Source organism: Macaca thibetana, chromosome 5 (assembly GCF_024542745.1).
Source record: "Macaca thibetana thibetana isolate TM-01 chromosome 5, ASM2454274v1, whole genome shotgun sequence".
Taxonomy (NCBI): Eukaryota; Metazoa; Chordata; class Mammalia; order Primates; family Cercopithecidae; genus Macaca; species Macaca thibetana.
This window is the reverse complement of record NC_065582.1, coordinates 80217870-80234945: the sequence shown is the minus strand read 5'-3', so window position 1 is coordinate 80234945 and position 17076 is coordinate 80217870. Positions and strand designations below refer to the sequence as shown.

The window sequence follows — 17076 nt, the reverse complement described above, 5'->3', positions numbered from 1 at the left end:
AAGTCAACACTTGATAGAGATTGAGGAAGAAGTAGCAAGGCTGTTTTGTACCAGTATGTTCAACATTCCTCAAAAAAAGTGTGAAGATGAAGAATCTGGAGGAGAAAAGACAGCTTGACTTCTGTACCATTCAGGAGAATGATGGCAAAACACCTAGCAATGAAAAATGAGCATGTGCTCTTCAGTCATGTCTACTCTGCTGCCACCTCTCAGAAAAAGCTCAGAATGGCATTGTGTTTGAAGTAAACTGTTTGAATTAATTACTTAAAAAATTAGATGTGTCATTATATATATATATATATATATATATATAAAAACAAGTTTATTAGGAAAGTAAAGGAATAAAATAATGGCTGCTCCATGGGCAGAGCAGCCATCATTATATCCTTAAGGCCTATTTTTTTCTCCCTAGAATCAAAGTTCTATAAGCTAGGGACTGTTTCTGACCTTATTCCACTTACCCTAGCATCTAGTCCAGGGTCTGGTACACAATAGATTCTCAATAAATACTTAAAAAATAGATGTCGATTTTAGTAATTAGTGGATAACAATCACAGCTACAAATTCTTGCCTCTTCCCACCATGTGGTTGGTATATGCTGGCTACTTGGATTTACATCTCTCCTATCTTCATATCAGCAGGGTAGATATTATCTCCATTTTCACAGAAGAAAACTGAGACTCAAAAGGTTCTATGATTTGCCCAAGGCCACAGAGCTGCTTTGGGGTAGAACCAGGACAAGTTTCCCGTCTGTTTCTGTTTTACTCTAAAATCCATGCCCCTTCCATTCTGACTGACTGCTTTGAGGGCCACCTGATGTGCCATTGTTATTTACCCTCTTCTCAAAATTCTTGTCTTCAAAATTTTGTGTTTATTCTCTTCTTTGCAGTACCAAGATAGTCTCTGCTAACATAGAGTTAAGACAAAGCTCCTTGCGCATAGGAGAATGACAGCATCAGCTGATTTTCCTGGTGTTTTGTTTAATTTAATTTAATTTAATTTAATTTAATTTAGGAGAGCTAAATAATTAAACATGAGGCCAAAGTACATAAGAAAGTGGCAGTCTTTTATTGCAAATATGCACATACTCTCGGGTGAGGTTCTCTGGTCCTCAGGTGTGGGGGGCCAGGGAAGTCACGCCGGCGCTCTCGGGTGATGTTCTCCGGTCCACAAATGCGGGGGCCGAAGAAGTCACGCCGGCTCCTGCCGGCAGCAGACTTTTATGCATTGGTACTGGAAGGGGGAGGTCAGTGGGCGGGATAAGGGCGTGATAGGGGCGTCTCTGTAGGCGTGGCCGGGTAAGTTTTGATCTCTTTGGATTGACATCACCTGGCGCATGCTCGGTTGATCTGCATCTTCCCGGGGTGGGCTGCATTTTCCCGTGCGTGGGAAAGTTGGTGAGGAAGAACCCGGAAGCAACATGGATTATGCCTTCTTGTTCACCTTCCTCCATCTTGTCCTTTCTCCTTCACCCAAACAGCTGGAGAAAGTCTATGTTTGAAAATCATAGTGAAATGGAAAAATGGAACAATCTTTTTAAAAAGCCATCTATGCAGCAGCATTCAGCGGACATATTATAGTTCCAGTTTATGTGGAAGAAGTCCAGAAATGTCAATAAGTCTCTAGGTAAGTTGGTACAGAAATAATGGGTGACACTGCAATAACAGACATGGCACACGGGGTGCCCACGCCTCCAGGCAGCTTTCCAAGAAACAGCTTCTCTGGGAACTGGCAGGCCTTAGGAGCCATGCGGCTGCCAAGTTCTTGCCCAGTGAGAGCCCTTTCTTCCTGGCTTGTCCCTGAGACTGCAAGGACATGGAAGCAGACCAGAAGCAGCACAAGTTGTACAGTATGTGTGTTCAACTTTTAAAAATGGAAGTAAAGTGGGTATCTAATTTAACATTATAAATTAAGTATTATAAACTTTTTGTTTGAAATTTTTACTTATTTATTTATTTTTGAGATAGGGTCTCACTCTGTCTTCCAGGCTGGAGTGCAGTGGCATAATCACAACTCACTGCAGCTTTGACCTCCCTGGGCTAAGGTGATCCTCACACTTCAGCCTCCTGAGTAGCTGGGACCACAGGCGTGTGCCACCATGCCAGGCTAAATAATTTTTGTATTTTTTGTAGAGACAGGGTTTTGCCATGTTGTCCAGGCTCATCTCTAACTTCTGTGCTCAAGTAATTCACCCGACTCAGCCTCCCAAATTGCTGAGATTACAGATGGGAGCCACCATGCCTGGACCTTATAAACATTTTTTTTTTTCCCCACCAAGACAGAGTCTTGCTCTGTCACCCAAGCAAGAGTGCAATGGCATGATCTTGGCTCACTGCAACCGCCGCTTCCTAGGTTCAAGCAATTCTCCTGCCTCAGCCTCCCAAGTAGCTGGGATTACAGGCATGCATCACCACACCTGGCTAATTTTTGTTTTTGTTTTTGTTTTTCTTTTTTGTATTTTTAGTAGAGACAGGGTTTCACCATGGTGGCCAGGCTGATCTCGAACTCCTGACCTTGTGATCTGCCAGCCTTGGCCTCCCAATGTAAACTTTTAAAAAAGCTAAGTATACTGAGGTTTTCATGGCATTTAATATTTGTAGTCTTGAACCTTTAAACACCACTCCTTCAGTTTTCCTGATTATAAAGATATGTGGTATGATTTATAGCTAGGAGAAAATCAGTACTGTAAAAACCAGAATCATGCTTCCTTTGGGAAAGAGAGTTACTGTGGAAAGCAAAATGCCTAAGGCTTCTGGATATGAAATTGTAAGCCTGGGGGCAGGGTCTTAAATGGGCAGAGTGAGTGACTGAATTGCTCCCCCTGGAAAAGAGGAAGAGCATTCTTGCTCTGGAGATGGAGGGCTCGAGGAGGAGAGACCAGTGGGAAGAAGAGAGAGATGAGATGAGCCTGCAGAGAAGGAAAGGTCAAGGAATCTTTCCATTATTCCATTCTGATTTGCTTGATTTGATATAGTCATGTAGACCCTTCATGCCACCAAGCCTTAGGCAAGCATATCATACACACACACTGTATTTACCATGTGACTGTTTTGTGGAAATCGTGAGAACAGGGCTGAATTCCATGCCTGTGTCCCCAGCAAGAGTGAAAACTAGGGTTTTGCAGGCATGGGAAAGTAAGGCAGAGATGGTGAAGAGAAAACAGTAACCTTGGCCATGCCTGGGAGCCATGGTCTTCAGGATCCTGTGTGGGACTTCTCCCAAAATGCAGAAGGGGGTTTATAGACACTATTTCCTGGATTTTGAGGGGGCAAGATGACGTTTGGGTTCCATCGGTGGAGTTTCCCAGGCCTGTCTCTTGTATTCATCCTTGGTACCACTTTTCTTTTTAGGGAAACTGGTAGAGGGAAGAGGAGTTTTGGAGACAGGCTAACCTGAATTTGCAACCGATCTCTCTCTCTATTGCTTAACCCATTTGAACCACTTTTTTTTTCAGCCATAAAAAAAAATCTCACAGGACACAGGATAGTGAAGAGGCTTGAATTAAATGACATCTCATATACAGGTTAAAAATTCAGGTCTTGACTCCAAAGTGTTTGATTCAAATCCTGGCTCTACCATCTGCTAGCCATGTGACTTTGGATAAGTTATTCAATTTTCTGTTATAAAAAATGGGGCAGCTGGGCCCGGTGGCTCACGCCTGTAATCCTAGCACTTTGGGAGGCCAAAGTGGGCCAATCACTTGAGGTCAGGAGTTTGAGACACGGAGAAATCCCGTGTCTACTAAAAATACAAAAATTGGCCGGTGTGGTGGCCTACACCTGTAATCCCAGCCACTTTGGGAGGCTGAGGCAGGAGAACTGCTCGAACCCGGGAGGCGGAGGTTACAATGAGCAGAGAGCACATTACCGCAGTTCAGTCTGGGCAACAGAGTGAGACTGTGTCTCAAAAAAAAAAAAAAAAAAAAAAAAAAAAAAAAGGAAAATGGGGCAAATCAGTGCATCTACCTTCTGTGTTGTTGGGAATGTCAAATGAGATAATACAGTAAAGCACTTTAGTGTAATTGCCAGACAAGTTCTTCTTGCCCATTGCACAGATAAACCCAATTCACTGAGACATGTTATTGCAGTGGAGAAATAATTTAATTATTGCAAGGCAGCTGAACAGGAAGATGGGATTTATTATTCAAATCCACTTCCATGAAGGCTCAGAGGTTAGGGTTTTTCAGGAATAGTTTGGTGGGCATGGAGACATTAGGGAATGGGTGCTGTTGTTTGGTTGGGGATGCAATCATAGGGGTGTGGAAAAACACAGAGTACTCCTCTGGGTGGGGTCCACAGGACCGGTTGAATCCTGAGTCATGGCTTTGGGTGGAGTCGATCAGTAGCCAGAAGGCAAGAGTCTGAAAAAGCATCTCAAAATATCAATCTTACATTGTACAGTAATGATGTTATCTATAGGAACAGTTGGGGAAGTCTCAGATCTTGTGACCTCCAACACAGTAAAGGATTATATCAAGGCACGCTACGCCTACATTTTAGCAGAACCCAGGCCCCTCCCGTAATCCTAATCTTGGGAGCTTTCATTAGTTTTACAAAAGTGGTTTCAGTTCCTGGGCAAGGAGGGGGTTAGTTTTAGGGAGGGACTGTTATCATCCTTGCTTCAAAGTTAAACTAGAAACTAAATTCTTCCCATGGTTAGCTTGCCTTATGTCCAGGACTGAGTGAGGACAGCCAGCTTGTGGGGCTAGAAGCAAGATGGAGTCAGCCATGCTGGACTTTATTATCATAATCTTTGCAAAGGCAGTTTCAATCATGTCTGGTATTACAGTAAGTACTTAGTAAATGGCGGCTATTATTGTTATTATTATGTATGTAAAATGTCTGGTTTGGCAAGACATTTATTAATGATTTTGCACTTTCATTTGATTGAAATGTAAGAGCTGTGAATTCCCATGCGCCCCACACCTCTTTTTCCCAGAGGAATTAACTAAAAGAGAATCAACTGATCACTTATATCAGTTATGAAGGTTCATAGAAGCTTAAAAAACACCTCTGCACTTTTTAAAGATAAAGACTTCTGACCAAATAAGTTTAAAATGTTGTTGATACATACATATATTTTATTTGGAAAAAAAAAAGTACTGTCAGTTCTAAGAAATATACTCCATGTTTTTGTTTGCACTTCAACAATCTGCTTGTCATTTGTCCTCTAATGCAGAATCTTCGACCTGCCAGTGTGCATCCTCTCCCTGTGGACAGCACACTCTGCCTTTTCAAGCTACTCAGTTTTCCTCACACTTCAGTCTGTTTTCCTATTATTGCTTCGGGTTGATAGCAACTTTCCATGGTATTTGAAGCATACACCCATATGCCAGGATTTTGAATGTCATACTAAATAAAGAGGATTTTTTTTTTTTGAGTCAGAGTCTCACTCTTTCACCCAGGCTGGAGTGCAGTGGTGTAGTCTTGGCTCACTGTAGCCTCAACCTCCCAGGCTCAAGCAATCCTTCTAACTCAGCCTCTCAAGTAGCTACGACTACAGGCGCATGCCACCACACCCAGGTAATTTTTGTAGAGACAGGGTTTTGCCATGTTGCCCAGGTTAGTCTCAATCTCCCAGGCTCAAGCAGTCCTCCCACCTTGACCTCCCAAAGTACTGGGATAAATAAAGAGGGTTTTTTTTTGTTGTGTTTTGTTTTGTTTTGTTTTTGACAAGCCTCACTCTGTCACCCAGGCAGGAGTGCAGTGGCACAATCTTGGCTCATTGGAACCTCCGCCTACCGGGTTCAAGTGATTCTCCTGCCTCAGCCTGCTGAGAAATGCACCACCTCGCCCAGCTAATTTCTGCATTTTTAGTACAGATGGGGTCTCACCACGTTGGCTAGGCTGACTTTGAACTCCTGGCCTCAGGTGATCCACCTGCTTCAGCCTCCCGAAGTACTGGGATTACAGGCATGAGCCACCGTGCCTGGCAAAGAGTTTTTTAGAAAGAAGTTCTGGAAAAGAAAGAAGCTTTCCTGCCTGCCCTTTGTCATGGTGGAGCAGAACTATCTAGTGCTCTAATTGTGAGGAGCTCTGCTGAGATATAGAATAGCTTGGTGTGACTTGGTGACTTTAGGGTTAGAGGGCTTGGGTTCAAGTCCTGACTCAGAGCTTACTTGTGTGACCTTTGGTCAAATCACTTAGTTTTTCTCTTTTTTTGGTTTCCTTGGGTAAAATAGGGTAGCTGGCTCTGCAAGGAGGGAGGGTAAATAAATTAATAATCCTGATGAGCGGTAAATATGTTGGTTCTTACTGTTAATGTGCTAGGCTATTTTAGTGAATTATTTCTGACCCAAACCAGTTTCCCACCTCCAGTTTCAGGAAGATAATAAACCTAGTAGTGCTGAATTACCAGGACGCATGTAGGGCTAGTGGTTGATTTTATTCCTTATCCCTGAAGGTGCATCACCCTGCACTTTGCTGTAATCTTGAATTAAAATGGTTCTGAACCTCCTAATAGTAACTCATTATTGACAGCTTTAGCTTTCTTGAGACCTCTGAAACTCTTTCTGCCTGGAGCTGGAGCCAGGAAGCTTGGATTCTAGTCCCTATTCCTCACTTCCTATGGGGGATTGGCAGCAAGGCAATTCACTTTCCTGAGCTTGTTTTTACAGATTGGGTAAGATTCACATGACATTTTACATGGAATGATTTTTAAGTTGGGGAATGTGCATAAGATAAGTTACTGTGTGATATGTTGATAATAATGGTAACAGTAGTAAGTGCACTTATTTTATTAGTAGGCGTGACCTCAAGGCTTACCTAGAGCGTGTTTTTAGTTCTTTGAGTCCTCATAATGCTGAAGATCTTAGGCATATGATTCTTTTCCATTTACAGTGGTGGCAGCATTTGGGCAAGATATTATATAGAAGGAAGATTATAAAATGTATATTAGTCAAATGTTGCTAATTATTTGCCATGATATATAATTTGAAGAAGGAAGATAGAATTTTGGGGAGATTCTTATGTGGAGTTACACAAACCATGTGCTTTTTGGATAACTTTGGAGAGAGTAGAGGGGGCATATCGGCATTATATTTATAGATCCTTTGTACATTTTAAAATTTTTATTTGAGACAAGGTCTCACTTTGTTGCCCAGGCTGGAGTGTAGTGACATGATCATAGCTCACTGCAGCCTCGACCTCTGGGCTCAAGCGATCCTCCCCCCTCAGCCTCCTGAGTAGCTGGGGCTACAGGTGCATGCCACCACACCTGGCTAAGTTTTACAATTTTTTTGCAGAGATGGGGGTCTCACTTTGTTGCCAAGGCAGGTTTCATATTCCTGGGCTCAAGTGACCCTCCTGCCCTGGTCTCCCAAAGTGCTGGGATTACAGGCATGAGCCACTGTACCTGGCTCTACAGATTCTTTCATGCTCAAAAATAAATGAAAATACATTCTCCTTTATTTCCAAATGTGCTTTTTTCTTGATCCTTGAACTACTTTCTTATTTTGTACCTCAGTAAACACAGTGATTAGCAGAGGCTGAAGGAGAAATCACAAGCTATTTTCCATAGTCTTAACTACATTCTGTCATGGAATAAAAACGACTGATTGTCCTATGTGTTCCAGCAGAACTATTAGATACATCGTTTTCTGGGAACCCCTCCTTTTGAATTCCTCTCATTTTGAGGGTCACCATGGCCCAAAGCCACCACTGGTTTTAGGGGACAGCCCTAGGACTCCAGTCCACTCCCAGACAGGTCACAGCTCTGCCTGTCCATTGGTAATATATAAAAGGTATTTATGTATGTATGTATGTATGTATGTATGTACGTACGTATGTATGTATTTTTGAGACAGAGTTTCACTCTTGTTGCTCAGGCAGGAGTGCAATGGCACGATCTCGGCTCACTGTAACCTCCGCCTCCCAGGTTCAAGCGATTCTCCTGCCTTAGCCTCCTGAGTAGCTGGGGTGACAGGCATGTGCCACCACGCCCGGCTAATTTTTTTTTTTTTTTTTTTTAGTAGAGACAGGGTTTCTCCATGTTGGTCAGGCTAGTCTCGAACCCCCAGCCTCAGGTTATCCAGCCACCTTGGCCTCCCAAAGTGCTGGGATTACAGGCGTGAACCACCATGACTGGCCAAAAGATTTTTATATATTAAAGATCTACCATTGAAAAATAGTAAAATCTACCATTTAATCTATATTTAAAATCTACCACTGAAAATGAATTTGTGCAGAAACAAATTCATTTTCAATTGTAACTGAACCTTTGTTAAACCCTAGTTGGAATGTACTTACTCACTAAGAAAACCCTGATTCAGGGCTTAAAAATCATGTAGATGATATAAAAGCACTTTTTCTTCACTTTCAGAACCATTAGTTCAAGAACTATTTAATGTTTCTTTTCAGTTTTCCCCATAACACTTTCTTTGTGACACTAGTGTAGAATTTATTTTATGCTACTGGAACATTCCAATGCATTGATTTTATATTGCCATATAGGTTGCACATACCTTGAAGGCAAAAACCTTGTTTTCTTTTCTCTCTCTCTTTTTTTTTTTTTTTTTTTTTTTTTTTTTGAGACAGAGTCTCACTCTCTTGCCCAGGCTGGAGTGCGGTGGTGCAATCTCAGCTCACTATAACCTCTGCCTCGTGGGTTCAAGTGATTCTCCTGCATCAGCCTCCCGAGTAGCTGAGATTACAGGCATGTGCCACCACGCCCAGCTAATTTTGTATTTTTAGTAGAGACAGGGTTTCTCCATGTTGGTCAGGCTGGTCTCGAACTCACAACCTCAGGTGATCTGCTCGACTTGGCCTCCCAAAGTGCTGGGATTACAGATGTGAGCCACCGTGCCTGGGCCAGTAATTTTACATTAATTGTATTTGTTAGAACTTGCTCTCAATTTGATAAAGGTGACTTTATAAAATACAATGTTACTATTTTTTTAAAGAACCTAAAAAATTCATTTAATTTTAAATTTTAATTAAATTTCTAAGTTTAAATTTTAAAAGTCAAGAATTCATTAATACTCAGGCAAGTCCCTTACATAAGGCCATTGGAAGATCTAAGTCCAGCTCTGCCCAGGGCGGCTCCTGCAAAGACTGTTTTCATTAAACCCAGTTTTCATTAGATGAGTCTTCCTGGGGCAAATATATTTGTTTATAGTTTATTATTTTAGTTGAAATATAAATCTTTCCATAGTTAGCACCTAGATTTCAGGATTTTTTTGTTGTTGTTGTTTTGTTTTGTTTTTGAGGTAGAGTCTCGTGCTCTCTCCCAGGCTGGAGTGCAGTGGCGGGATCTTGGCTTTCTGAAGCCTCTCTCCCCCAGGTTCAAGCAATTCTGCTGCCTCAGCCTCCCAAGCAGTTGGGACTACGGGCATGGGCCACCATGCCTGGCTAATTTTTGTGTTTTTAGTGGAGATGAGGTTTCACCCTGTTGGTCAGGATGGTCTTGAACTCCTGACCTCAGGAGATCCGCCTGCCTCAGCCTCCCAAAGTGCTGGGATTATAGGCGTGAGTCACCACGCCTGGCCTTTGGATTTTATTAATACACATCTTTCCTTGGATTTACGGGAAAAATCTGCTAGTTGTATATGTGAAGTCTTATTCTAATTCTTGCATTATTTGGATCTGGGACTTGTAGAAACATTTGTTTGCTTATTTACTTGCTTTTTGATACATTTTCTTAAAAACAGAAAATTATTTGAAAGATAAGATGTATGTGTAGAGAAAACATATTTCAAATAAGTGCATTAGATTTGGGGGTCACTGACTTAAGTGGAAAGACTTGCAGCTGCAATTCTTTATTATGTGTGAGCTTATAAGGAAACTGGGCTCAAGGGCATTGAAGGATACATAACTTTCCTTGGCATTCAGGGTCTGCCCTCTATCGGTGATATGTGCATAAATATACCTTTATCCCTCAGAATTCCGCACTAGATTGAAATAAATGTTATCAATTAGGCATAGTGTATGGGAGGTCAGATATGAATGAGGTAGAAAACCCTTCAAAAACTCAAATTGTAATTTTTCTCACTGTGGGATTTGCTGTTAATGCAGAAAGGATAGGGATAAAGTTAAAGAAAAATAGACAAATTACAAACATTTTAAATTTCACCATTAGAAGAAGAAGTAATTTAAAAATCTTGAATTAAATGAGGGATTGGACATCTTTATTGATGCAGGAGTAAAGTCCACTCCATTTTCTCCATGCATTGAATACACTATTTGGTTTTACATAAACATGTCTTGATCCTTTTTGTAAACCAGTTACTCACTAATAGTAAACCCAGTGCTCTTGTTAATTATTAATGAGACTCTAAATATTCAGAGAGATAACTTTTTTAGTTCATTGCATAACACCACCAATGTAAGGGTTTTTAATTTACAATGAAATTATAACTTCATGAAACAAAGTTATAATATAACTTTATTAAAAAATTAACATTTAATGGAATTATTAAATAGTGAAAAATACTAAAATTACATGCTCTTTTGCATTGTTTTTATTTTTTATGTAATCTTTTCTTTGGCATTAAAAAATTAACATGTGAGAAATCTTGGAGAAGAAAATACATTGTTATATATTACTCTCTAGGGAGTAAAGCTACATGAGTGGGCTGTGGAATCTAACGGGGTTTACACATTGGCATTTTTGTAATTTAAAAACTGTGCATGCTGGGCACAGTGGCTCATGCCTGTAATCCCAGCACTTTGGGAGGCTGAGGCGGGCAGATCACTTGAGGTCGGGAGTTCGAGACCAGCCTGGCCTACATGGTGAAACCCCATCTCTACTAAAAATATAAAAATTAGCTGGGCATGGTGGTGCGTGCCTGTAGTCCCAGCCACTCAGGAGACTGAGGAAGGAAAACAGCTTGAACCCGGGAGGCAGAGGTTTTAGTGAGCCAAGATCACACCACTGCACTCCAGCCTGGGCAACAGAGTGAGACTCTGTCTCAAAATAAATAAATAAATACAGAAATAAAAAACCATCTTTGTTTTTAAAACTGACTTCAAAATATATTACAAAGCTATAGTAATAACCAAAACAGCATGGTATTGGCATAAAAGTAGACACATCACCAATGGAACAGAATAGAGGACAAAGAAATAAATTCACACAGTTATAGCCAACTGATTTCCAATGAAGACATCACAAACACACATTGGGGAAAAGGCAGTCTTTTCAATAAATGGTGGTAGTCTCGACAATAAAGTTAGTGTCTTCAATAAAGGCAGTCTCTTCAATAAATGGTGCATGTGAATGTCCAATTTTTCTACCACCGTTTATTGAAGAGACCCCCATTTCTCAGCATATGCAAAAATCAGGTCAAAATGGATTAAATATAAATGTAGGCCAGGCATGGTGGCTCACCCTTATAATCCCAGCAGTTTGGCAGGCTTTGGTGGGGAGATTGCTTGAGGCCAGGAGTTTGAGACCAGCCTGAGTAACAGAGCAAGACCGCTTTTCTATGAAAAATTAAAAAAAAATTAGCCAGGCATGGTGGCACGTGCCTGTAGTTCCAGCTACTTGGGAGACTGAGTTGGGAGGATTGCTTGAGCCCTAGAGATCGAGGCTTCAGTGAACCGTGTTCATGCCATTGCACTCCAGCCTGGGCGATGAGACTCTCTCTCTCAAAAAAAAAAAAAAAAAAAAAAAAAAAAAAAATTAAAGGATTTAAATATAAGTACTGAAACTATGAAACTACTAGAAGCAAACCCTGGGGAAATGCTTTATAACACTGCTCTGGGCAAAGATTTTTTTGGATAACAGTTCAAACTTATAGGCAATAAAAGCAAAAATAAACAAATAGAAGTATACAAAACTGAAAAGCTGCACAGCAAAAGAAACAATAAATAACTGCATCTGACCAGTGGTTAATGTCTAAGAATATGTAAGAAACTCAGACAGTTCAATACCAAGAAAACCAATAATATAATTTTAAAAAATGGGTGAAAGCGGGCATGGTGGCTCACGCCTGTAATCCCAGCACTTTGGGAAGCCAAGACCAGCCTGGCCAACATGGAGAAACCCCGTCTCTACTAAAAATACAAATGTTAGCCAGGCATGGTGGCAGGAGCCTGTAATCTCAGCTACTCAAGAGGCTGAAGCAGGAGAATCACTTGAACCAGGCAGGTGGAGGTTGCAGTGAGTGGAGATCGCACCACTGTACTACAGCCTGGGCAACAGAGTGAGACTATGTCTTAAAAAAAAAATTGTTTAAAATGTTCACTCCAAGAAATTTATACACACACACACACACACACACACACACATATGCACACACACACACACACGAAATAATTGCAGCGCTAAACCAGGCACCTTCGACCAAATCACAACCTCCTCTTTGATTCCCCTTCACTCTAAGCCTCTTTCAAATTCTTTTTCCTGAGCTGGAAGACCAGTCAGATGCCCACGGGGTCAGTGCAAAGCACCTTCCCAGCCGGGCAACTGAGTACCTTTCTCTAGGAGTGCATGACGTCCTTCCCCGCAACTCCTTGTTTTAAGGGATTTAACCCATTAGGAAATTCATTTTTCAGTCTAAGCCAAAAGGAGGTGTCAGACATGGCAGTCTTCACTTCGAAGGTCCGTTTCCTGCTCCAGTCCCTGGCAAGGGTTCTAGAAGAGCCTGGCTGTCGGGTTTACATGAGGCCACCAGAAGATCTAAGCCCAGCTCTGCCCAAGGCGGCTCCTGCAAAGGCTGGGACCTCGGGTGCTGCTTCCTCAACCCTCTCGGTGACCACGACTCAAAGGAGAGACCTCAAGGATGCGAGGAGCAACACATGCTTGGCCTGTGTTCCAGGAAAGAGACCTGTCCAGAGAAACAGATTGGGCAGTTGCATGGAAACTTGAGTCAGAGATGGTGGTTTGGGGGTGATTTGGACAAATTAGGTTAGTTTAACAAAGCTCTGAAGTGGCGGAAGAGCTCCCCTGGACTACTGATTGAACACAGAACAAGAGATAAGCATGGTGTCAGACTAGGTCTTAGAGAGATGCAGGCCAGTCTCCTCCGACAGGGCCTTTGGACTGCCAGGACAGACACTGCTACCTACCCTCCACCAGCAGGAGTCATGGTAAGGAGCGACTGGGGTGGAAACTTGGGAAAAAAGCAACAACTAGATCGTTTTTGGCATTTTAACATAGAGACAGTGATAAGTGGTAACAACAACAAAAGAAAAACAAACAAACAAACAAAGCTTGAAGAGACCAATATTTAACCCCCATCCACCCAAGTTTCACACTTAAGTTCTATTCCCATCTCCCCCATTAGCACCACTGAACTAAATATCTATTTTAAAGCACCCAAACCAGTCTAGACCCTCTGGAAACCAAAAGCCCCAGCCAGAGCTGTCACCTGTCTTGGGTCCAGGTGAGAGGAGGGTTCCATGAAAGGCACCTCATTAGTCACCCAGCACAGCGCACAGGGCGGCAAGCTCGGGCACGAGCACTTGATGGGGACGCGGTTGGCAGTCACAGCATCCGTGCTGACACGCGACAAAGGGGACTCTTCGGTAATCCCGACTATTTGGTACCAGAGCCAAGACTAGAGGGAGCTGGGTCAGCAGAAAGGTACCCTGAGTCTCAGCAACAGGATGGCCCGTGAGAGGCAGGATCCAGGCGGGAGAGAAAAGGGGACCAAAGCATGTCTTGCACAAGGCTGGTACGGACAGGACTGATCCTTCTTGCAAGGACCAGAGAATGCACTTGACTGCTGGCTGATCAATCTCTAACTGGTGAGTGTGTGTGACAAGGCTCAGCCCTGGCTCCACAGGGAGCCACGAAGCTAACTCAACTGATACAAATGTTCCCACCTCTGCCCCACCCCCAAGTCCCATGGTTCCACCATCACCTGATTTTCATTTGGACTTCTTTTACAGCCAAAGTAGGTATAAATGCTAAACAGAGACCCCCAACACCCCTACCAGGAGGGACACGGCAGATTCTATAATGGCGCAGCCAGAAGGCTGTGGGCTATAGGCAGCAAGGGGGAGAAAGAGAACCGATACTGGCCTCAATCAGAACTGACACCGGCCTCTGCTGATGTGCAAGAAAAAGCGGGAAAGGAGTGTCACGGATGCTTCTGAAGCCCGCGAGTGTGATTTTGGATGGAGGCCAGCCGGCGGGGACCAACTTTGCCTAGCTGGCTGCTGCCAGTTCCTGTAAGGGGCATTTTTTCTGAGTAAATGGCGATTCCTCTTCCATGTAGCATCCGCTTGGATCACGATGCTAATTATAACTGGAAAGGGGTGTTTTGGGGAGTGTATTTAGGAGAGGAAGAAAGAAAAAACTTAAAAAAAACCTAGATGGCTCAAAGTTTCTGCCTCTTTTGTAGGAATAGTAAGTCAACTATGAGCAAATACTTTAATTCAACATTAAGAGGAAAAAGCATACTTTGGAAAGCATACAGAAAAAAAGGTAGTTAATGTTGGATGGCTTGTAAAACGGAACCTCAGGGAGCCTAAACAAAAATGCATCTTTGGTCAAATTCTGCTTTTTTTTGAGATAGAGTTTTGCTCTTGTCACCCAGGCTGGAGTGCAGTGGTGCGATCTCAGATCAATGCAACCTCTGCCTCCTGGGTTCAAGTGATTCTCTTGCCTCAGCCTCCCGAGTAGGTGGGATTACAGGTGCAAGGCACCATGCCTGGCTAATTTTTTGTGTTTTTAGTAGAGACAGGGTTTCATTACATTGGCCAGGCTGGTCTTGAACTCCTGACCTCAGGTGATCTGCCTGCCTCAGCCTCCCAAAGTGCTGGGATTACAGGCCTGAGCCACTGCACCCAGCAACTTTTGCTTTTTAAAATTCCTAGTTTGACTTCACTTCCCAGTGCTCATGGAAATGACATCTGCTGCGAGAAGTGTGGAGTTGGAGGAGTCTCTGGGAGTATCAGAGGGTTGGGGAGTTTTATTCTGGCAGTTTCTTGATCTTCTCTTTCTCGGTCTCGCGTTTGTCTCTTGCTATCACCAAGAAGTGTGAGTAGCGCTTGGCGACCTGCTCTGAGAAAATGCTATCCAGAGTCTTCACCTCCTGGGCTGCAGTGGAAGACTTGGGCTTGTGGTCCCTGTAGCCCTGTTCCTCGAAGGTGACAACAGGCCCCAGCTGATGGTACTCTCATTGGCGGCCACAGTGATGCTGCTCTTCCCACAAGCCAGGCTCTGGGTTCTCTAGCCACAGAGGTCCTGCACTGCTTTTGGGTACACGGTAGATTCATGGGAGGTGTTGGTGGCCCCCCAGAGAAACAGACCACCCACTTCACTGATGGCAAAGGAGCAGGTGTAACCAGCATAGATCTGGGACGCCCCACATCCAGAAAAGTCAAACAGCTTCACCAGGCAGGGGACCATCTCATCCTTCTGCTCTGCATGGCCCAAACTGCCATAGCCACCGGAGCCCCAGGAGAAGACTTGCTTCTGGGAGTCCAGAACCAGTGTGTTGTTAGCGCCACAGGCCACGTCTTGCACAACCACGTTTGGTACAGGCGGCATCTGTTCATTTTTGGTCTTCTCGATGAAGATGGCCACTTGCCAGGGCACCAGTTTGCAGTCGTATTCTATCTGCTGTGGCCAGGCAATGAACTTCCCATCTGAGTTGTGTCTCAGCTGACCATATTCAGGGCACCCAAAAGGAACAGAGGTTTCCTTTGCAGTCTATTATCGTACTAAATCCAGCCCCACAGGCTGTTTTGGTAATTGGCTGGCCATTGTACATTATCTGCGCGGGGCTGTGGACAGGGTCTGTCTGGTTGCCAAGGACCAGCTGCCCCATCTTGTTCTCCCCAAAGGCAAACACAGAGCCGGTTTCTGTCAAGGCCAAGGTGTGGTTCCGCCCACATGCTGCAGACACGATCACTTCGTGGCTGAGACCCTCAAAGAGTCTGGGGCCTTTCACTCTCTTGGTGTCGCCATGTGCCAGCTGCCCCTTCTTGGAGGAATTTTTAAAAGCTGATCTCCTAGAAATATAGTAGAATAGTGGTTACCAGAGGGTCACGGTGGGGTCGAGTAGATAGGGAGGATGGGGAAATGAGGAGAGGTTAGTGAACGGGTATACGATTGCAGCTAGTTTGAAGAAATAAGGTCTGGTGTCCTATTTTTGACTATATTTGACAATAGTGAATATTTCAAAATAATGAGAAGTTTTGAATGTTCTTATGACAAAGAAATGATAAATGTTTGAAGCGAAGGTAAGCCAGTTACCCTGATTCGATCATTTCACAATGCATACCTGTATTTAAAGATCACACTGCGTCCCATAAGTATGCAAAATTATGGGTCAAAAATAAAATAAAATGTAAGAAATCTGTGTCTTTGGAAATTACTATTTTTCTCTTTTTTTTTTTTGAGATGAAGTCTTGCTGTGTCACCCAGGCTGGAGTACAGTTGCTTGATCTCGGCTCACTGCAACCTCTGCCTCCTGGGTTCAAGCAATTCTCCTGTCTCAGCCTCCTGAGTAGCTGGGATTACAGGTGCCTGCCACCATGCCCGGCTAATTTTTGTATTTTTACTAGAGACGGGGTTTCGCCATGTTGGCCAGGCTAGTCTCAAACTCCTGACCTCAGGTATTCCACCCGCCTTGGCCTCCCAGAGTGCTGGGATTACAGGCATGAGCTACCGCACCTAGCCTGGAAATGACTATTTAAAGTTAGGAGTTATCTGTTGACTTATTTGTTGTCCCTGTTGTTTGACTTGTAGACTTTGGTACAGCCTGAAGTATAAAATTCCTATTGTTAACTACATAAAATCCTGTTATTAATAAACAAACTCAAAAGAATACCAGAACAAAAATTTCTTTACTATGAAGCCCTCTCTTTTTAAAAAGCATTCAGCAGAAACAAACAACATACTGTATGCCAGAATATCAGCACCACTTCCAGAAAATTACTCCAAGTTTCACAGCAGTTTACTGGGTTCCACGGTTTTGGGGAATAGAAAAGCAGGGCAGTAGCTGTCATACCTGTATTCAGTTTCTTTCTTCTATTGTATCCTCCTTTTTTTTTTTTTTTTTTTGAGATTGCCCAAGGTGGAATGCAGTGATACAATCTCCACCGCAACCTCCGCCTCCTTGGTTCAAGCCATTCTCCTGCCTCAGCCTCCTGAGTAGCTGGGACTACAGGTGTGCGTCACCAT

General features: G+C 43.2%; 1 protein-coding gene and 1 pseudogene across 1 annotated transcript in view; one reads left to right on the top strand and one right to left on the bottom strand.

The window, feature by feature from the left end:
* The window catches only part of MCUB (mitochondrial calcium uniporter dominant negative subunit beta), a 1088652-nt gene that overhangs the window by 181536 nt on the left and 890040 nt on the right, over nucleotides 1-17076 (top strand). The window lies entirely within an intron of this gene.
* On the bottom strand, nucleotides 14858-15913 carry LOC126954952 (protein RCC2-like; annotated as a pseudogene).